The sequence below is a fragment of the Micropterus salmoides genome, unplaced genomic scaffold, assembly GCF_014851395.1.
Source record: "Micropterus salmoides isolate LMB-PRFRI ecotype aquatic unplaced genomic scaffold, ASM1485139v1 Ms_hic_scaffold_264, whole genome shotgun sequence".
Lineage (NCBI taxonomy): Eukaryota > Metazoa > Chordata > Actinopteri > Centrarchiformes > Centrarchidae > Micropterus > Micropterus salmoides.
In genome coordinates, this window is record NW_024041862.1 from 3,886 (window position 1) to 27,121 (window position 23,236).

The 23,236-nt window shown below is 40.2% G+C and overlaps 1 pseudogene; it reads right to left on the reverse strand.

Moving 5' to 3' along the window:
• Nucleotides 1-394: 394 nt before the first annotated feature.
• LOC119919257 lies at nucleotides 395-19,648 on the reverse strand (annotated as a pseudogene).
• Between the last annotated feature and the right edge of the window lie 3,588 nt (nucleotides 19,649-23,236).

A 23,236-nucleotide genomic window follows, 5' to 3' on the forward strand; every position in this document is an offset into this window, starting at 1 on the left:
ATTAAGAGAAGTGGACTGGATCAATGTTTGCTCCTCATTGTGCTCCAATACGTTCAGTGAAATTCAATTATCAAATATTACAAACTCATAGCGATTCAACAGCATGGAAAAGCCATGAAATCAACAACCGTATGTGTATCATTCATGAAATCTGTTCAAAGCCGTGGTTTTTAATTAGATTGCCTATGTATTCATTCTTTAAACCAGTAAGGGATAACTATGTTCTATGGTGTACATCATTGTGCATTTTTGACATCACTCAGCCCTAATTAGTACCAGCCATGTGTCACGTTCTTCCCACTAACATGTATTCACTTTAGCCTTGTTATGTTCATATTGCTTTTAGTGCCGATGGAATAATAAAAATTGTAATTTTATGCAAAGCGCCTCTCCATGAGCGTATACTTTTTTTTTGTCCGCAAAGTGAGACCCCTATGGTTAGTACCTTACTCCAAACATTTGATGTAGACTGGGAATGTAACCCCAAACCCTGGCAGAGTTAGTGCCTTGCTTCACTCAGTGGCAATAGAGAAGACACAACACTTCTTCCTTGCATAAAGGTTTGTTACAGCAGGGCAGTTAAAAGCCCAGTATTAAAAGCCACAGCGGATTGCAATGAATTTAGAAAGTGCTTTTACCACTTCTGTACCTGCTTTGCTTCGACTCACCTTTAAATTCTATACCGACAACAAAAACACAACTAATCTGCTGACTTATATTGAGAAACCAAACAAAAATCTGACCGCTCGTTGGTTTTTAATGCTCCGCTGTGGGGTCTCTGTGTGACATAGGAGCTCCTGACTGGAGGTCAGGTGGGAAGAGAAGAGCTGGACATGTGGGCAGGAGAGGGCAGAGAGGGGGCACGTGGCTCCACAGTGTTGGGTCCTCACGGTAGAGACTCCTAAGACTTGCCTGCGTTGGCCACAAACGGGACTGAGCCAAACAGGTCCTCTGGTAGGGGGGGCTTGGCAGCGGATGCAGCAGGCTGCAGTCGGTCTGTCTCCACACTGGCTGTTCTCTCCACCGGCTTTTCTGTAGTAAGAAGATCACAGAGGGGAAGATACTTAGATCATCTACAGCTAAGACAGCTAGGCAAGGTACAAAATGCACAGACTAAACACAAAGTCACTCACATTTTCCATTTAGACAATTGCAAATATACTAAAATAGAAAGCATTTAGAGAAAGAAGACCTCTGTCCAAGATCCTGCAAAATCTAAAATTATACTAACAGAAAATCTTAAGAAATGTTTTCTCTTTATCTGGTTATGCAGTAAAATAAACCTAGTGATACACAATCATGTGATACATGTGCCAAAACCTTTGAAGTAAATGCGTTATTAGTTATTCATTAATTTTTCTGTTGCAAAAACGTAAAAAGAAAATTCCCAAGGTTGCAATGTCAAGAAATTCATTAATTGTCATTGAAATCTGTAAAACTTTTGATATAAATAATTAACACACACACAAACACTATAATGAAATCATTGAAGGGGTCACTTGCTTGCTCTGAGCATGTCAAACTCCCGGTCAATCAGCTCCTCCTCGGTCAACTTGGAGAAGTTGTCCTCTCCGAAAGGGTTCCAGCCCGACATGTCGGGGGGGTTACTGACTGCACTGTTGCAGCTATGAGAGGGTGTCGTGATCCCATCTGAAGCAAGCAGTGGGTTTCTACTGTGGAGACAAAACAGCAGCATCAACCTGTTATGTGTAGGATTAATCTGCGGCACGCATTTCTGTTACAGTAATAATGGAGTAGTAAGGATGTAAGATAATACCTGAAAAACAAAATTTAGAAGCTGAAGAGAACTCTCTGTGGAAAGTTTCTGAGTCTGAGCATGTTTGCCTGACACATGTAAGTTCACAAAACTCTGACAAACGTAAGTATATACACACACACACACACAACAGGCAGTGTGACAAAGTGTGCCTTTTAACTCACTTTTGCACATTATGTAAAATGTCCTTTTTATGCTCCTATCTTGAATTTATTTTATGTTTAGTTGTAGCATGTAGTAGTTAAGTGCATTTAGTATGTAGCAGTTCGCTTTATGGAAGGGATTAAGACAAAAAGTGTGTTAGAGAAAGTGTGTTAAGTGCTTTATGGACGGGGTTAAGAAGACAGAAGCGTGAAAGTCTGTGGGAGATATTGGAATCACCATTACAATCGTGGATAACAGACTCCATAAAATCGCTGTGCTTTTGTCATCTTTTATTGACAAAGACTATTTTCCACAGCCATCTGTATTACACAATGGATAAATAACAATTTGGGACAACTAAAATTGTAATTTACTCTGGAAAAATAGTGGCTGTGTAGGCATACAAAGTTAACTAAATTCTTGTAAAAGGAAAAAAATATCAGAATGTGCAACAGTGACATTTACGGTAAAGAATCAACTATCTGTGATTTGGTTACATAAAAAAAAAAAACCCCACATACTCACACTGAGATATAGAATGAGTTTTTACAAAAGAAACACAAGCACATGTATAGGATAATTTCAGGGGTATCACCTGGGGTTAGTGTATGAGGGATCCACAGGAGATGGTCCCCCCATCTGGCCAGGTCCTGCTGTGGGCGTGGTCGCATTATAGGAACCCAACGGAATCTGGAACTCAAGAGGGGAGGACATATAGGGGAGAGGCTGCTGAGCGGGGTGATGCTGCTGAGGCTGATGTTGATGATGCTGCTGCTGCTGCTGCTGCTGCTGCTGGACAAAAGCCTGTTGGTACTGGTGCAGCTGTTAAGGAAGGAAGAGAGGGAGAAGAGGGGGAAGGGAATGAGGGACGGACCTTTGATTTCATGGCGCACAATGATGGCAACAAGATGATGAAATGTTGTTAGAAACCAGTTCTGGATTTGGAAAGCTGGGGACACAGTGGAGGGGAGGGATGAAGGAATGAAAGTCAAACAGCACGTAGGAAACCAAACTGAACAAATGAAATAAGTTCAAGATGCAATCACCTCAAACACAGGCTCACAATTTTAAAGCTCTATTAATTGATTATTTTTTGCCACTGATAATATGCAACAGTAATTTACACATCAGAAAAGCAAGATTAGCATTCATTTGGAGCATTCAGTTGAACTCCAATAATCACGCTTCTTTTAGCGGTTTGGTCTGACAACTTTTTAGAAAGTGTCTGACTCCTTAGCTGATAAATGTTTTCCCCAGATACAACATTTTTCCCTGGTGAATCTGAATATGACTTCTTTATAGAGGCTCCTTCTCCATTAGAGAATTCACATTAACAAACAAACCAAAATCTTTCTTATGTTCAAAATCTGCAGCCACAATAAAACCTTATGTCTTAAACCATATGTCTAAAGCAAGTCTAAACACACCACTGTTGTGCTTTTAAAGTACTGTAGAAATAAAGTTGATCTCATGTCATTACACCATATTACACATTTGCAGTCACTCAGCAGAGCTTCCTCATCACAATAAGGAGAAGGTCTGAGATCAACGAGGAAACGCTGCTTTAAAACATTTAGCAGGTATCTTGGAATAAGAACAGTAATTTTAAGAGGTGCTCTCTTCCCCTGCATGTGAACTGCTTCATATGTCAGCGTGCAACACAGAGGAAACTGCTCGATTTCACCCTCTGTTCGATCCCCTCGTGGCTTCGCTCAGACCAGATTGCCTCTGAAATAAAACAGATGGTACGCGTTCGGTGGGAAACAGACTAAAAATTGCACCGCACACAGTGCGCATTTGGAGGACCTGTGTTTGTGTGTTTCATTCAATAGCTGCGTAAATACTAGTTTTCTGAATATTTGGACAGAGTCAGTAGGAAGTTTGAGCGTCTGCTTCCAATGCTGCTTGGCACAGACATGAAGCTATTCGACTGAAGAGGATTGGCTGCCAGTGTTTGGAACAGAGAGAGCAATTTTAGGGCATTCTGACATTAAATGAAATATTCAGCTCCGTGTTATTTCATGCTGCGTCTCCATGTGTTTTGCTGTCATTTACTCAAACTATTTATTGCAGTTTTTGGATCAAATCTTCTGCTCTGAAATTCTGTCATGATTTTGAGGTAGAAGCGTGTTTGAATGCAAACAAAAGCAAATTCAGTTTGATGGATGTCAGAAAATCAAATTCAAGTTCAGACCTCTGACAGAACTCACCATGGCTGCATACTGAGCCTGGGCCTGGGCCTGAGCAACCTGCTGCTGGTACATCGGCTGCATCATCATCTGCTGCTGCTGGAGCAGGGCTTGCTGCTGCTGCTGGAGCAGGGCCTGCTGCTGCTGTTGCTGGAGCTGGGCCTGCTGCTGCTGCTGCTGGAGCTGGGCCTGCTGCTGCTGCTGCTGGAGCTGGGCCTGCTGCTGCTGCTGCTGGAGCTGGGCCTGCTGCTGCTGCTGCTGGAGCTGGGCCTGCTGCTGCTGCTGGAGGGATTGCTGTACAGCCTGTTGGTACTGAGGAGGGTTGGAAAAGGATTAAAACTCTTAACATTTTTTCTTTGTGACAGTTCCAGACTTTGACTTCTACTATGTGTTGTGCGTTTGTCAGTGTGGTGGATGTACTTGGAGGTATTGGAGTTGCTGTGCATGCTGCTGCACAGCTTGCTGTTGCTGTGGTGGTGGTGGTGGTGGTGGGGATGTTGTTGTAGCTGCTGTAAACGCAGGTCACCAGGCTGTAGCTGCTGCAGGACTCGGTGCTGCTGACTGCTGGGCTGGGGCTGCATGGATGTTTGCCCTGAGCCAGGGGTGGGAGCTGAGTGGACAGGTATGGATTAATTGATTTATTACTTTGAACACCACACTGAGCACAGAAGCAAACACAAGCGATCTGTATAATAGAAAGCACGGACTGTAAATAAAAGACAAAAAGAACTCTGCAGAAATGCAATGTTTTCACTTTAGTTTGTCAGACATTAACTCATCTTTAAACACTTAAGCATCAAGTGTCCTACAATACATGCTTATAGGGCTTCAGTACTGTTTTGGTAAAAACAGGTTTTAGTTTTCTGACTCTATGTTCAATCATGTATAGTATATAGAATTCTGTTTTTTTCCCCCTTTTTTGTTAGAGATAAGAACATACCATCAAGATGATGCTAACTTCTATTGATAAAATATAAATCTCACAGCTGCTCAACAAACCTTTCTGGCCGTTGCTGACAGGTGCTGAAGGCACGGTCATCTTGACAGGGGTGACAGTATTAGCGAGGGGCAAGACGTTACTGTTTGCTGCTTTTGGCCTCTGTCTGGGAGCTATTGATGTTTCCGTCGGCCCCACAGACTCCGTTATCCTGGAAAAGAGGAGATAGTTATGGCTTTGAATTTCCTTGACCAATACCAATAAACCGTGTCCCTCAGCATGTGGTTGTCTGTGAGCCTGATGTCTAATGTGTTGTTCTGCCTAGATACATGTGAACTCCAGCACCAAACATAAATGATTCTTTAAAGCATGTAAATGAAATGCAAATTTTCTTATATTACTATATTTTGTATCGTATCTATTAGTACCACGTTTGTTTGTATGTAACAAGAAAATTAGAATAAGAAAACTCTGTTCCCATCAGTAAGCAGTACCTGGCTTTTGTCATACTTTTCCTTGCAGCGACCTCACTAGCCGTTAGAGGCTCTGGGAGCGACGTAGGGATGGGGGAGTTCTGGAAAAGGGGCAGGAGAATTATGTAAATAAGCAGTGACCACAGAGGCTAAAACCACACCGACTGCTTAATTCCGGTGACTTACAAAGAGATTTGGCACTGGACAGTCTTTTCCAGCTAATTTGAAGGCAAAGGAGGACACTTGGTAAATATCTGGTCTCTTCTCCAGGTCTGGTTCGAGCATATATCCTGGAAAAGACAGAGGTACTTTTATACAGCATGCTGTGCAGAACACCACTGGCTAATCACTTGCAGTTAATGTGCATCTTCTCTCTTTGGCCACTTGGTGGAGCTGTTGATCAAATAATTTAAGGTAAGGTAAGTTTATTTGTCTGGTCTCAAGCTCCACTGAAGGATGCATTTAGGGAAGTGAAATAACTTGAAAGCAAACAAGGTTGCCATGACTAACAGACTAAGACAAACAGGCTAAACATGTTTTGTGTAAATATATAAAAACACAGATCACTGAGTGAATGCAGCAGAGCGGTAACATTGTCAAAGTAACAGCATAATGTTTAACTGTGGGTGTAAATTACAATTAGCTAATGACAATGATATGATAATGAAAAATATTTAAAATGGAAAACACAAAAACTAGCTCCTTCTGGAAAACTTCACATCTTCAAAAGTCTGTGCTGCATTCTGTGTGTGAGCAAGTGACTATATTATGACACAGTCAAGCCTTCTGTAAGTTCCATCACGTGGAGAAAGTTTTCCACCTCAAACATGTCCTTCATAACATTATAAACTGAAAATATGGCAGACACAGTACTTGTACAGTACTTCTAGAGTAGAACAGACCCATACTGTTTAGTATAGCTTCTATTCATCCTTTTTTTAAACAGTGACTCACTAAAAAGTGATAGAAAGTGTTTCTTTGGTAGTAATTAATTACTTCTGTATCATTAGAACACACTTTCTCACATCATTAATCCATGTTAAGTCATAAACTTACTGATTAAACAGTGCAACTTGAAGGAGAATTTGGAGTTATCCGGAACGATAAAGGTTCCATCACATATGGCAACTTGACTCTCCCCAAATGGAAGTGCGAAGAAACACAGCTTGTACAACAAGCATCCAAGTGCCTGTGGAGAAAACAGAAACTCTGATAAATACCTGAAAACCTGAAACTTTTAGGGCTAGGAATCGCATAAATATTCTGATACCTGAGTTTATTGTATTGCACCATAAACTTCTTTCAGTACCTTTCTTTGAGAATTTAAAACTCTTTCTATAAATCTTAGTTTTTTATTTTTAACAAAAAAGCAAAACCTCAAATCCATCACAGATTAATTTGGCTCAATACAAGGAAGCTCTAAAGGAAATTCGCCCTTAATAAAATACAGCATAAAAGTAGCTAAATTATTATAAAAAAAAAAAAAGGAAATATCTGATCAAAGAATAATAATAATAATAATAATAATAATCCATTTTATTTATAGGTGCCTTTCAAAACACTCAAGGTCACCTTACAAGACAGAACAGCGCAGCAATAAATCAATAAAATGAACAAAAACTAAATTACAGTACATAAAAATCAGTAAGGCTACATAATCAGAAACAAAAGACCAGATGAAAAGTGATCACATTGGATATGCCAGTTTAAAAGCATGTGTTTTTAGGAGAGATTTGAAAATGGAAAGAGTCAGTGTTACGGATGTCCAGTTGGAAGGGAGTTCCAGAGGCAAGGGGCAGAGCGGCTGAAGGCTCTAAACCAAATGGTGGTCAAACCGGCAGTGAGGTGAATAGAAAAAGAGTACAGGTGGGTATGTTGATACGAAGATAGTCAGTGAGGTACAGATGAGCATGGTTGTGAATGGCCTTGAAGGAGAGGAGCAAAATCAGTGCAGTATTTAACTGGGAGCCAATGAAGCTGCTGAAGGACAGGAGTGTTCTGGTGATGATAGGAGCAGCAGAGTCCTGAACAAATAAGAAGACCGTTATCTGCCCAAGCATTTGATGCCAACTTTGTATGCATGACTCAGTTTCTGATGCTCAGTGCTACAGACGCATATCGTTTGGAAGTCGAGACATACACGACTAGCAGTATGTTGTAACACAAAACTAATCAATCTGTACTTTTTATCTGTGGTGCTCATCACAGATACCGGAAACACACATGAAAAATAGACTTCTACAACTAGCCTACTTAACACGTCAGCTACAGTCTACCCTGGACCTGCTTAGCAAAGAACTAACGTTCCTTATTTCAGAGGATAAAGAGACGCCTTTAAAAAAAACAGGCACAGAATCTTCTTCCCTGGTATTATCTCTGTCCAAACAAATCCACATGCAAAAGGGCTGTGCTCCCAAATCATATATTCAGCAAGCGCTATATTTGGCTCCAGCATCTTTTCGTTGATGATCCAGTTGGAGATGAAAGAGACTTTGGAATTAGCAACAGCGTTTAGGGCATGTTTTCCTTTAACCGCTGATCTAAAGACAGATTTTCTTCAGTTTTCCACTCAACAGGCTAATCCAGTATGATACTAGACTCCTAATCCGAGTCAGACAGAATATCTGCCAACAACCCCAAAACATGTGGATAAATGCATATGACATTTTTGTTATTTGTGTGAGGCACAATGTATAAACAGCTGAATTTCAAACACGTGGCTAAACATAGAACAGGAAGTGAGAATGCAAGGGGTAGTCCACAGGAAGTGTGTGTTTTTGTTGTACGTCCCAAAGTAGGTGTCTTTCTACAACCAGAAGCGTATTTAACGCTTCTGTTTATTCGTCTGCTAATGTTCACACATATATAGTGCAGACTCTCACATTTATCTACAGTGACAGGTTTATTAAAGCAAATATAAAAAGACTGGTTTCAGTGGCTGACAGGCAGACAATATAAAAACTTTGGCTGACAGTATTGATAGGCACTAGTGTACACATTTAAATGCACAAAGTGTCCCAACAACAGGTATCAATTTACACCATTCCTGCACAAGTCCAAGCAACTCCATCTCGCACCTTTATAACAGCCAGGGCCTATTTCACACAAGCATATAGAGGTCCTCGACTGGGCCTAATTGTCTCAAATGGAGGGAAAATAGAAGAGGACAGGCAGCAGGAATAGGATGAGGCGGAGTCCTGGCTTTGTTGTAAATGATGTCGCTTAATGTTTTATGAGGGAAAAACGCTGTGGAGAGCTGGTGGAGGCAAACAGCCTAGGGTGAGCCTGGAGAGAGAGAGAGACTGTGAGAGGAGAAAAAGGGAGAGAGGCATAGAGAGAGAGAAGAGGAACCAGTTGGGATAGAGTAACGCTGAGGACAAACCAGCCCTACAGGGTGCATAACACACACACACACACACACACACACACACCCCCAAAGAAGAAATAGGACCATACCCATATATCAGCCTTAGTGGTGATGGCTTTCCCTGCGTACAAGTTAATCATCTCTGGCGCCCGATATGAAAGGGTTGTGTACCTGTGACACACAACAAGAGGAAGCTGTCAATAGCAGGTCAATGTTTCAGTGACTAAGCAGCACCATTTAATGCTACTTCATATTTGAGCTTCTCCACATTTTATTTTTTACTCTATTACTCTGTTTTACTCTATAGTATTCTTTGCCAACTATAGATGCTTGTAATATTATTTTACATGCAAACATTTATAAAATATTATACATTTCTATAGATTAAACTACACATGAATATATAAAAGTTAAACTCCACCTCAGTCAGCTAAAAGGCTTCTTATATGTTAATCGTTAAACCTGCATTAAACCTGCAATAACAGATTTCTTTCTGGCAACTTAGGGGAAGCAGAAAACAGGTTGTGAACACAACAATGACATATCACCAATTCATATAGCAGCAAAAACTTGTTTATTTTCACAAACGGCAATTATGCAGCAACATTATCATTTGTTTAGGCATGATAGCTTAACAATGAGCTGATACTTCAAGTATATTTTGTTACTACCGTAAAACTGTGAATAATAGCCAGGGCATTTATTTGCTAAAATCACTGAATTGATCTTTGCCTATATTTGAGACAGGACAATTCCTTTTGCATATAACTGAACCTACTATCAAAACAGTTTATTAATTTCAAAACAGAATAATACTAGTATAAAAATTATCCAATAATATCAAATACACATCATTCATTTGATCTATGTCCATACAGACACATTGATCATACGCTTAAACATTAATATTTGTGTTCACGATCTAAGCAGCTTAGAAGCAGCTAAAGCAGGCGACCCCACAGGGTTTAAGAGGTTTTATACATCCAAAGAACTTCTATAGACCAGGCGTTAAATTGAGGCAGGCGTTTATTTGTCAAAATGTGTTCCCACACCAGGCCAGTAAAGGAGTCTATTTGGGACTTTGCTATTAATTGAAGTTTTACGGTACTTCATAGTTTTGCTACAGCAGGACTTGTGCAATAGAGTACTTTTAGATTTTGGTATTGCTACTTTAACTTGAGTATTTCTTTCATTTACATTTATTCATTTAGCTGACACTTTTATCCAAAGCGACTTACAATTGCTATACATGTCAGAGGTCACACGCCTCTGGAGCAAGTAGGGGTTAAGTGTTTTGCTCAGGGACACAATGGTGGATGTATCATAGTGGGAATTGAACCCGGGTATCCCACACCAAGGGTATGAGTCTCATCCGCTGCTCCATCGCCACCCCCTTTCACCACTGCGAGCACACTTTGATCACGCATGTGTTAATAATAAATCACTAGAGTCCAGCAAAGGTTGCCTGCCTAGTTCAATGTAACAGATAGTGTTTGTTTTCTTTTCAGTCATTCTTACAATAATCAAAGCAGCTAGTTGTGTTTAAAATAAACCCAGCTGAGTTATGAAAATGCAGAGAGTCACCACAGTTCAGAGGAATGATGGTTTCTGTACGACTAGTGTCATGAAGACAGTAAGATTACAAAGAGTTTACACACGGTCATGTACTGGTAAGCAATAATAAATATGGGAAAGTTAACAGGCCTGCTCTGAACGGACTGCTGTGATTTGACAGTACAAAATTAGAAAACGTACACACATACTGTACAAGACACCACAAAGCCAAAGTGCAGGGGTTGTGACCACAAAGGACAGACACGTTTACAACCTCCCAATACACAATCATCTGCAACAGATCAACGACGATGTGATTGTTTGTAGTTGCGTGTATGTCTGTTCTGATCTGCTCCCAGTATGACTTGCAAGCTCACTCATTTGCTTTGTTGACACAAATAAACAGACCTGATTACAGTAGGTTGATCTGTTGGCCTGGGAGACTACCCTGTTAAGATAAAAGTAGCAGCTTTCCCTCAAATAAAGCTACCAGTTGATGGTATCATCGATCAAGCAGTTCCAGGAACTAAATTAGAAACCACAAGTCCTATTTGTGTTTTCCTGTTTGCATTCCCACTGCTTCTGAAATGCTGTGCAGGTGGGGCAAATTATTACAATTACAAGGCAACGGCTTGGTTTGAGACAGCAGAGTTACATTGTTTTTAGTAATTTTATATTGTGTGACAGTGTGATGTTTGCATGATGTTGGAAAGGAGACCATGCAGAGGTGGCAAAAACACCAGAAAAGCTATCTAAAGATCCGCTGAGTGTATTCTGGTTATTTGTCTGCTTTGGAAAGAAACTGCATTAAAATAATTTTTAAATAATATTAGATTTAATTTCTATAAAGTGCTTGCACTCACATTAGAACAGTCTCTCTCTTTTTTTTTGGACTAGCTGGGAAGTTGGCTCCATAACTCTGTTAAATGTCAACAACATTACAAGAAATTTCCACCCCACAATCCATCATTAAGTACCATCTGAGTAGCAGGGACTTTTTGGGGATAGGAACTAAAACTGAAACTGGTGAAAGATCCTGAGTTTTTAAAACCAATCCTGGGTTTCTCTCAAACTTCCTGTGGTGCAAAAGTCCCCTTCTACGCTGTTTTTTTGGCAATGGTTTTACATGACAGTGTCAACTTTACATGCCACTTGGACAAATAAAACAATACTGTTCCAGCAGACAGAATACAGGTAAATATTACTGTATTGACTGACATGCTGAACATTTCCTTCACTTATAAAAAAAAAAAAACAACAACAAAAAAAAAAAACATACTTCTTAATCTCGTCCTCCACAGCGGTCACTCCATCTTTATGTGGCAGCAAAATCTTGTGAGTGGCACTGCCGAAGTCACATAGCACATAATTTCCCTGGTCGTTTAGCAGGATGTTTTCAACCTGAAAAAACAAACAAACAGAGGTTTTAGACATTGTAATGGAAAAACTTGACTAAAATATTGCAAAGGCATAATGAAAACTCAAGAACACACACACGACAGAGTATATACAGTATACACGGACAGATGCAGTTGAATGTAAATGGTTGATTTGACAGTGTCAGTGATCATCCAATAACAGAGCTGAGACCCCAGAACATTCGGTTGTAATCCAACCCGCACCGCCCACAGATGCAAACATGTTAGTCTGCACCCTTTATAGAAAAGGAAAGTAATAGCTTCTGCCATTTCTGTAACAACTGCAGTTTTTCATTTTATATAACTGTGTGTGTGTGTTTGAGGTTTCAAATTGTACATTTTAAACCTGTTCAGAGAGTCATCGTGTCCTCTGCCCTCCATGACTGTCCACCTGGGTACTTTACAGACCTATAGAAGCAGAGTAGGGGTTTCTGGCACAACTTCACCAACTTCCAAGATGCATGGAGAAGGGAAACAAATCTAAAGAGGTCAAAACTCCAGCAACACTTACTTTACAGACCTAACCAGCTTTAATTTGTCCAAAAAATAAAACAATTACATTTAGGGTAGTGGGTGTCACCAAAACAAAAAAGTTGTATTACTTTTTTTGTTTTTTGTATGTAAAAACAGTGTCTCAATAGTGTTGACAGCTCAGGGTTAAGGGTCTTTTTTTTTTTTGCACTCTCACTTCCCCTGGCAATGCATGACTGGGCCTCCGTGGTCTTTTGTGTCCCTGCGATGTTATGTAAGCCATGTAGGCTGAACAGATAGACACAGACAGCGAACAGAGGACAGGCCTGTGAAGCTGAAGGGACCGCACTGTTTAGAGGCTTGTCCAACTGGACAGAGTACAGCGGCCCAGTGATGGGGCACTGAGGAGAATTCAACCGGGGTGGGAAATTACCACCCACAATCAAGTTAGCTGACAGTTAGTGAGGAATTTCAAGAAGTACCAGGCCCTGTGCAAAGAGTAAGCTTGGTTCTCTAACAGGGGTACGTGGAGAAAGAGGAAAAGGAGGTGGATGAGCAGCGAATGGAGGAAGGAAATAGGAGAACAAGCTGGCAAAGGAAACGGGGGAGCATAAGAGGAAGCAGAGGAGTTAGAACAAGCAGAAAAGTGCAATCAGCATTCTTTCTTCTGCTGACCAAGCAGATTTACATCACTTATGTTTATAAACATCATCTGACATTAAATTTAATACTCAAGTGTTCAAGCTGCAATCTCCACTTTCATTCTCTTGATTTTGTTTATGTCTTTGGAAAACCATTGCTGTAGATTTTGTGCTGAGCACCACGCTTCACAACTTGTGTGTGGGTAGTACTGAGACATCTTTCGTTGGGAGGTTTCATTTAAAAAGTTTAAACTAGATAGCCCAACCAGAAATAATACATATAACCTGTTACCAGTGTATTGCATTTTTCAGAAGAGAAACAGCAGTTTGGGTTTATGTATTCCAGATTTTTTGTCAACAGTTTCAGTTAGTGCCTAAAGAGTAAATTAATTAGTTGCAGAAAAATATTAGATAGCATCAATAGTTTTTCATCAAGCAGAAATTCCAAAAATGCTCCAGCTTCAATTTTGTGCTTTTCTTTGTTAAATATCTCTGTAAATTGAAAATCTTTCAGATTTGGACTAATAAAACAAGCAATTAGAAGGCTGTCTCCTTGGGCTCTGGGAAATTGTGCTGGCATTTTGCTTATATTTCATAGAAACATTGACAATGAAAATAATTATTAGATGCATCTAACCAGTAGATTAGGGTGCTCTGGCACACCTGGGACAGAAAAAGGGAGTAATGCTCTCTTCACCTTGAGGTCTCTGTGGATGATGGGTGTCTTGCATTGGTGCAGGCGGGCCACAGCCTCGCAGGTGTCACAGAAGATGTTGAGGACCTCAGCCTCAGTGAAGCCCACATTCAACCGCTGGTTCATCTGCTTCACCACCTGACCCGCTGCAGGAGAGCGGTAGAAGCAAAGTAACTCAGAGTCTCTCAGAGTAATGTTTACATGTAAACTTGGCCAATGAAAACAAAACCATAGCCTTACAGAAAGCCAAGATTAGCCAGGAAGCTGCCATGATCAATAGAGGGACCACACAAATGACAGCAACAAAGACTAACTACTTATTCTCCACAAGCCACTTTAACTATATAAACTAAATGTAGATAGTTGGTGAGTACTAGAATGTGTTTATTACTCTGCTGTTTTTTTGGGCAGGCGTTGCTGTAATTTGCAAAAGTGGTGATTTGATATGAAGACCAAACATCATTCACCATGATTATATGACTAGGACCAAAAACATAAAACTCAAATTTGCAAGAACAGACAATGAGTTGAAGCCAGTCCTTAGTTTTGCTTCATTTAGTTTATTTGTCCCAAAATAATACTAACTTATCCCCAACCCACATAAAAATCAGAAGATATTATAACATGTGTGTATTTACAAACAGAGAGGAAATACCTTTACAGTATTCCATGAGGATCAGGACCTCCCAGACGCTGTCTGACACTGCGTTGATTGTGGAGTCCAGGTAGCCGACAATGTTCTTATGGCCCGACAGCTCCTTCTACATACAGGATGAAAAGATGGAACTTATCAGGACAGACAGAGAGACATTTTCAAGAAGTACTGAGCAGGAAGTAATGCAGATCTCCTACTAAATATGGAAGCTGTACAAAAATACAAGGTAGCTATTGAGGCAATGACAAAGGACATATGTGTATTGTGTACACACACTTTGTCCTCTTTCAGTAAGTGCTGAGGAGTATTCATGTCTGGTCTTGTGTAGTGTTTCTGCTACTTTGTCACTCAATGTACAATTTAAAATAAAGCATGAAGAAACTGCAGTCTGGAATAATGCTCTGCTGTTTGCTCATGTCTTTTTAAAAAGACACAAATAAACAATGATGGATGAAAAATGCATTAAAGAAGGCAGACAAGCCAATGATGTTAGATAAGTTACAGATAACTAATAATATTGCCCAACGTTGTAGACATTCAAATCAGATTTATTTAGGGGAGAGAAAAAACACCACCAAAACGTCTAACTTTGAAGAATATAAACTGAAATTATGCCTCATAAACAAGCGTGTGAGTCCCTATGACATTTGTTTACACCTCCTGGTTTTACCGTGTATGAGTACTGTAAATCTATGAAACCACATCCAAATTTGCAAAAGAACAAAGAAAATAAAAACTTCCAGTGGTTGCTTCCTCAGAGAACATATCCTAAAAAGTTCAACATCCAGCTGAATTCAGTCCAGTCTCATCTGTGCAGTCAAGCATGAATGCTTTTTGTATTCTGTCATGTTCTTACACCATGCTGATCTCTTAACGCCACTAATCTTTCTTAACTAAATTCGTTCGGAGGATTAAAGCATCACAGTGTTTTTGCTTGTTGGTTTGGTTGCTAAATGCCAGCATGAGAAGAGAGACTGCTGTGTGTTGTGGAAACCGACACACCGCAACGTCCCAACAGGCCAGGACTGTGTCAATGTTTAAGGTCCACTGTGTGTGTGTGTGTGTGTGTGTGTGTGTGTGTGTGTGTGTGTGTGTGTGTGTGTGTGTGTGTGTGTGTGTGTGTGTGTGTGTGTGTGTGTGTGTGTGTGTGTGTGTACTACACATAGCTGATGAGGCAATGAATGTACAGTTGAGAGTGAGCTGTTCACTGACACACTGGGGTGAAACGTTCAACATGAAACATCCGCTGTTGGTCCAAGTCATAGACAAGACATATCCGTTAGCTTACAGAATAAATGAGAATATTTAACTTTGAATGACATAAAACACCTTGAATTATCTGCGGTTAACATGTGGGTGCCAGCTCTGTGTGATAGATCAAAAGTGTTTGTCAATGGACCAGGTGCATTAATACAATGTCACAGTCCACAGCCAAAAGCCTTCTGCTCTTGCCAGACTGGAAATGCTGGAAAATGGGATGGGTATGGAAGATGGAGTAGAGCCATTTTTGCGCACCCTGTTTTACAAGTATGTGCGTCTTTATGAGGGCTTGTGTCCCCATTTGAAACAGGATTTATGTGCAATTTAAGCCCTCCAAACCAAAAAGTGAGATAAATCTGTATTCCAGGCAGCCAGGAAAGGATTGAAAGCAAATGCAGCTAAAACCAAGAATTACACTTGACACTACAACAGAACACGGGTATATAATGGTGTGGTTACCAGCAAAATGATTAGCCAATACTTTCATTTTCAACTGATAAGCTGTGTTCAATTCACAACTCAAATTTCCTTTTCAGTACAAGTTTCTAATCTAACTTTACGACAACCTACAGCTATCTTAATTTCCTGTTGCATGATCAATGTTTGCGTAAATCAAAACTAATGTGCAATAAACATTTAAAATAAAGCTCTTGCAATGAAGACCAGCAGGAAGACTTCAGCTGAGGTAAGAGATAATAATAATAATAATAATAATAATAATAATAATCCTTATTTGTAGAGCACTTTTCAAAAACAAGTTACAAAGTGCTTTAACAAGTGTAAAGACAATAATACAAAAAACAATACAAGATAAAAGCATGAAAACATTGAAAAAACTAAAATACAGATAAATATAAAATTAGTAAAATACAATAAAATAAAAGGGATAAAATACAGTCAAATAAGATCGGGAAAGGCTCTTCTATAAAAGTATGTTTTAAGATGGGACTGACTCAGAGTTCACTGACTCAGCCGACCTGATTTCCTCGGGCAGGCTGTTCCAGAGCCTCGGGGCCCTGACAGCAAACGCTCTGTCCCCTTTAGTTTTCAGTCGAGACTCTGGAACAGACAACAGACCCCGAGGATCTCAAGGTACGTGCTGGTGTGTATGGGACTAAAAGGTCAGAAATATAACAAGGCGAGAGGCCATGAAGAGCTTTAAAAATGATCAATAGAATTTTAAAGTCAATTCTAAAACATACTGGGAAGCCAGTGTAGAAGCTAAAATAGGAGTAATGTGGTCATATTTCTTTGTTCTGGTTAAAAGCCTGGCAGCTGAGTTCTGGACAGTCTGGAGTCGATCAACAGATTTTTGGGTTAAACAGGTGAAAAGGCTGTTGCAATAATCCAGGCGTGATGAGATGAAGGCGTGTAAAATGGTCTCTGTGTCCTTAAAAGTTAACATAGATCGAATTTTAGCTATATTTCTAAGTTAAGTTGATTGAAAAACATGATTGAACAAGCTTTGTGGTGTGCTGCTCGAAATTTAAATTACTATCAAACCAAACACCAAGGTTCTTTGCCACAGGCTTAATGTGATTTACTAGCGAACCAGCAGATGGCAGTATTTGATTTGCCATCTGCTGGACCCGATGACCAGGATTTCTGTTTTGTCGGAGTTCAGCTGGAGGAAATTATTTGACATCCATTTTTTAACTTCACAAAGGCAGTTGTTAAGTGAACTCAGCATTCCAGGGTCTGTGGATCTAACGGGCAAGTATATTTGTGTGTCATCAGCATAAATATGAAAAGAAATGCCATGTTTATGGATAATATGTCCAAGGGGAAGCAGATACAAGGAAAACAAAATGGGTCCTAAGACCGACCCCTGAGGCACACCATATTTAACTGGACAGAATGAGAAGACATAGTTGTTTGCATAGTTGTCACCCAGTGCCTCAGTCTGTCTAACATGATGTTGTGATCAATGGTGTCAAAAGCAGCACTAAGGTCCAGGAGTACAAGGACTGAGCACATGCCTTCATCAGCAGACATTAAAAGGTCATTGGTGACTTTAAGCCAGTCTCAGTGCTGTGGTACTTCCTAAAACCAGACTGAAACTTTTCAAATATTTTGTTATTTTCCAGTACAGTGAGCAGCTGTTTGGACACAATTCTTTCTAGAATCTTTGCAATAAAAGGCAGTTTTGAAATTGGTCTAAAATTATGTGGGAGGGAGGGATCTAAACCAGGTTTTTTTTAAAAGTGGGTTCACGCAAGCCGTTTTAAAATAATCAGGGACACAACCAGTAGATAGGGAGCTGTTGAAAACAGAGATCAAATGTGGCCCAACAGAATCTATTACTTTCAGTAAAAATTGTAGGTATTACATCAAGTGGGCTGGAGGACACTCTCATTTGTGATACTGTTTTTAAAAGCTCAGACAAGTCGACGGGATAAAACTGATTAAAACTATCTTGTTGCTGGTGAGGGACCTCTGAGTAAGAGGCCGTGGGGGTAATAGAGGCTCTGATTGACACCACCTTATTGGTAAAATAAGATAAAAACAATTCACAGTCATCATTACTTCCAGCTGAGGCACAAGGAGGGGTTGGGTTTACCAGCTGATCCACAGTCTTAAACAGAAACCTGGGATTGTGTTTATGTGTAGTAATGAGTTCAGAAAAATAGTGGTTCTCTCATCCTTAACCATGTTATTGTAGTTAATTAATAAATCCTTCAGACTGAGGTAATGGACTTGGAGACTGGATTTTTTCCATCTGCGCTCTGCTTTCCTGCATTCCCTTTTTAGGCTGTGAATGCTGTCATTTATCCAGGGTTGCTTACTAGCTTTAGACGTAGGCCTAACCTTTAGAGGAGCAGTAATACTTAGTGACGACAAGCAGATATGATTGAAGTGATCGACCAGATTGTTGGTGTTGGAATCAGACAGGTGTTGGCTTTGGCTCTGAAAGAATGCGCAAAACTTTGAAACACTTTGTTCATTAAAGAAGCGAGAACACACGGAGCTTGGTGAGGCGGCATGAGTAACAGGCGAATCGCCGCTCAAAACAATACATCTGTGGTCAGATATGGTCATGTCCACTAATTCCACAGAGGAAATGCTGACACCCAGGGTAAAAACCAAGTCCAGTGTATGACCACGGTTATGTGTTTGCCCTCTGACATGTAGTTTGAAGTTAAAAGAAGTGGCCATATTTAAAAAGTTAGTTGCATTAACATTGTTGGGGTCATCAACATGAATGTTAAAATCGCCACAAACAACAATTCTGTCATAATTTAAAACCAGAGTAGATAAAAATTCAGGAAGTTCTGATAAAAATCCTCCAGGCGGTTTTGGGGGGCGATAAATTATAACAAATATGATAGGTTGCAGCCCTCCAAGTTTAAGAGTGAGAACTTCAAAGGAGTTAAATTCATCACAGCGTACTTATGACATTTAAATTTTTCCTATACACGCTCACTAGCCCACCACCACGACCACTGACCCTCGGTTGACTAAAACAATCATACTGAGGCGGACACAGGTCAGATAGCTGGCTATAGGCAACCAGGATTCAGTTAAAAACATAAAATCTAGATTTACAGACAAGATAAAATCATTTAAGATAAAAGTCTTACTTGAAAGTGATCTCACATTGAGAGAGCCATTTTAAATGAGTTTGTTCTGGGTGCTGGAGTTGGTGCAGTTGTCCTAATCCTTAAGAGATTACTATTATTTCTGTGTGGGATGTGCACATTTCGGTTTACTGGTCTATGCGTGATGATGAAAGGAATAGAAGTCTTTGGAACAGCGCTGGGAGCAGATGGCTTTACATGCCGGCAGGTGGAGACAGTTATTTGTGGCAGTGAGGCAGAGATCTGTTCAGTGACCGGTGGTGTGTCCAGGGTGTGCTGCATGAATGATGATGATAATGTCTCTAACTACTTCAACCAAACACTGTGATGTTACTCTCACCATGATCGTGATCTCTCTCTTGTAGACGTTAAGGTCCGGGACGTTGTTGACATACATCCTTTTGAGAGCACAGCGGACACCGCTGTGCGTACGAGCCAGAAACACCACTGAAAAGCCTCCTGGAAAAACACAAGATGACAAGATTGCATTATATCAGCAGCATTCTTATAATATACAAATAAGGAGACCCGTTTTCAGACTGATGTGTTATTAAAAATGCGCCTTGTTTCTACCAAGCCACAGAACGGCTATGTCGAGACTCATGTCTTCTGTGCGTTAAATCACTTTCTTGTGTAGGTGTGGCATTTGTGAGTTTTCACAAGTGACTTAATCCACTAATTGTCATCCATGCCCATTATGATGTAATTGGGGATGAGCTTTGGCTAGGGTTATTTGTTGATCTGTCACAAACTATTTCAAAAGTCACAGCTAATGTGATTTAATTGAAATGAACACAAATGATAATTATTTTATGGAAGAATTGTTATCAGGGCTCACACAGAGGCATACTACATGGAAAAACTGCTCATTTGTCATTAAGGATGAATTAGGTATGTTCACATGAGACTTGACGCGTACACGTGGGTAGTTAAAAATCAAATCTTCAATTTAATATTTCTTTACATGCTTAGACAGGTTTCCAATTTTTACGTTTAATGCTAAAGTGACCCTGTTGTGCTGCACAGTGGAAGACTGCGGGTGCTGTCAGGTGCGAATGTAGAACATACAGAAGTGCAAAACAAAGCAGTGCTTAAAGTGAGACCAACTATACTCTGACTCTTCTCTTTTTCTTTTTTTTTATTTAACCAGGTGAGTCTCATTGAGATTAAACTGGCCAAGATGTAGCATAAATAAAAAAAGTTTCCAACATATAAGAGACAGCAAGTATACATACATAAATAACACAAGCCCCTGTGTTGCATAAGGTGTGTAATCCTGAAGTAAGTTAGTTAGTTTTATAAAATCAAATATGTAGAGTGTAGACAGGGACAAGGTCTTTAGCTGTTGTGACTGTCCTGTGTGCCTCTCTGGGTGAATGTCCACTAGTACTGTGATGGGATAGTGTCCAGTCTCATTAGGAGGGGTTCACAGAGTCACTGAGTAGTGGGCATCAAAGTCCACCGACTGATGAAGAGAAAGAAGGGACCAACAATAGCGTGCTTGTTGCCTAATAAGTTAACCTGGGTCATCTGAAAAACATGCATGCATGGATTTGGACTGGGAATGAGAAGAAGGGAATGAGATGTGAAGTGACCAGTGGGCACAAAGGCTTTCATTGAACGAGTCCATCAACACTGTTTCTGTGAGGACAGTGCAACATAAAAACCAAGTACAAATGATTCATGCAGGTTAAACCTGTGTGTCCCCATGAGGACAGTAAACAGAAGATGGCAAAAACGTCAGGCAAAGCAAACATAAACAAACTGAAGGTTTGTGTTTGCTAATATGTAGTCACTACAGTGAGAGTTAGTGTAGCAGACATGATCAGATTATAAGGGGTGACTGATGCCATTCTGAAGCACAGAGGGATGAACGGGCAGCTAAAGATACAAAAGATGATGCAGCTGATAATAAAGCAAGGCAGAGTATTATGATGGTACATTTTGACTGAGACTGGTTATTGTGTCTCATCTGTTTTTGCCTCATTTCAAAAAACACTTTTTGATCAGTGTCAATCACCAGGACCTCAGATTAGCACTGGTTTAGCAGCATATAGACAAATGATTAAAAACATTAACAATTACAATGAAAATAATAAACTGCTGACAACGAAACAAGCAGCTTAAAAGCATAACGCTGATGCTGCTGAGAGGGGTAACATACTCATAATGACACCAAATACCCACTGCAGAGGTAATAAGAACTGGAAAAGAAAGGTGTCTGGGAATTGACTTATAATTAGAATAGTATAATGTAACAGGAAAAGAGATGACGATATTTGCTGCATGTATGAATAGAGCTACCCAGTAGTTGAACCCACAAACCTCTAAAAAGTTAAAACTGAGACAGAAATTCTGCCAAAACAAAGTACAAGAGCCAAAGCCATTTACGCCTGCTGGATGCTGTTCATCGATTTGCCTTGGTCTGCCCTGTGCGCTAAGGTTAGCTTGATGGTCATTCCAAACTGCGGGCCGGTTTAAATTGATTTCCTGTAACGATGCAGTTGAGTGCAGAGCCATCCAGAGACTTGGGGGAGTGGGAGTGAACTTAAGGCTGAAAACAGAATCACATAACAAATGATTGAAGATTTAAAACAGCAGAATGCACTGATTTATGACCCTGCCGTATAAGAACAGGCTACTTATGAGTCACCTTGTGCAAATCTCAAGCTTTATGTACTTCTTTGACACAAAGATGCAGAGGTAGTAAAGATCAAACTAAAATAGGTGACAGATTTTGCCAGAAATCCATTTGCTTGGGCAAAAGGCCAGGATCCTGAAAGGTTCAGGCTGTTAAAGTATGCATGCTGGTCAATATTGCTAAAATCCTCAATCACGATATATGTTTTACCATCACTATATCATAATACTGTAAAAGTTATGTAATTTCAATTAAGAAATTATTTGAACTAACCATACATATTTCATTATTTCTTCATTAATTTAGAACTTCCATACAACAGAAACAACTCCTACTGCTTCGTATTTACAATTTTACTCTCCTCCTCCATGTTTTCTTGTCACTCTTTTCTTCTATTTGTGGTTGGCAAACAAGCTTCGAGGTGCATTACCGCCACCAACTGTCAGTCTCACGTCACGTGAGAACAGCGTAAGCAGTCCGGCTGCCCAAATCCCATTACCTTGCGAGGCGGCTAGAATCGAGAGATTGAGAGATCAAGTGATATCTCAAGATCACCCTAAATTTGATACTATAATACTCCAAATATAGAGAGACATTAAGGGATAGCTCCCACAGTGGAACCTGTATTGCCATAGCTCTACCGGTGGACACATGTCTACCACCCATGCATATGGTTATATCGCCAACCCTAATGCAAGATACAAATGAATAACTTTGCTCAAAAAACAGAAAACTCAACAAACTGGAAAGTTACACTTAACATCCTAACAACAAAATTCACTCAATGTGTAGCCTTAACCTTGAAGAGACTTGGAAATGCACAATACAACACAATTGATCTCAGATTAGGAATCTGGATTGCAAGATTATTCCAGTCTGAGAGAGCCACAACTCAACTGTAGTGAATAATCTGCACATCTCTTGTCTCTGACCCATCTCCGTGGCGCTCCAAATGCACACATCTTGTAGTTTATTGTAGACCACAACAAGTCAGTCGTGAAAGTCTGAAAGCTCATGAGGCCACATTCTGAATACACCAGCTGTACCTATCTGTCATTAGAAAGCGATTATTTCACAGATCCTGACAGTCTATGTTGTAGGTGGCTTTTGGAAAGTTAAGAGAAGAGGCCTCAGCCCAGGGATCCTACCAAACACTTCATGCCTGCCTGCTCTAGGACTGACTGGGGCCATATGCTCCAGGATCAGGTTCTCACTAAATCACCACCCTGGGGCTTTTGTTGCCTCTATGCCAGCCACGGAAGTGGTACGCTATTGAGTGTATTATTCTCCTGAGTGGCTCTGGATGGAATGATTTGTTTGAGAGGGGCTTTGTGCCCAGCATACCAACTTCCTGAACAAACAAGGGACCCCTAAACAACACAAAAGGTCCCTCAATGTACAGGAGACTGGCTTCAACAAATGATAACAACAATGCTG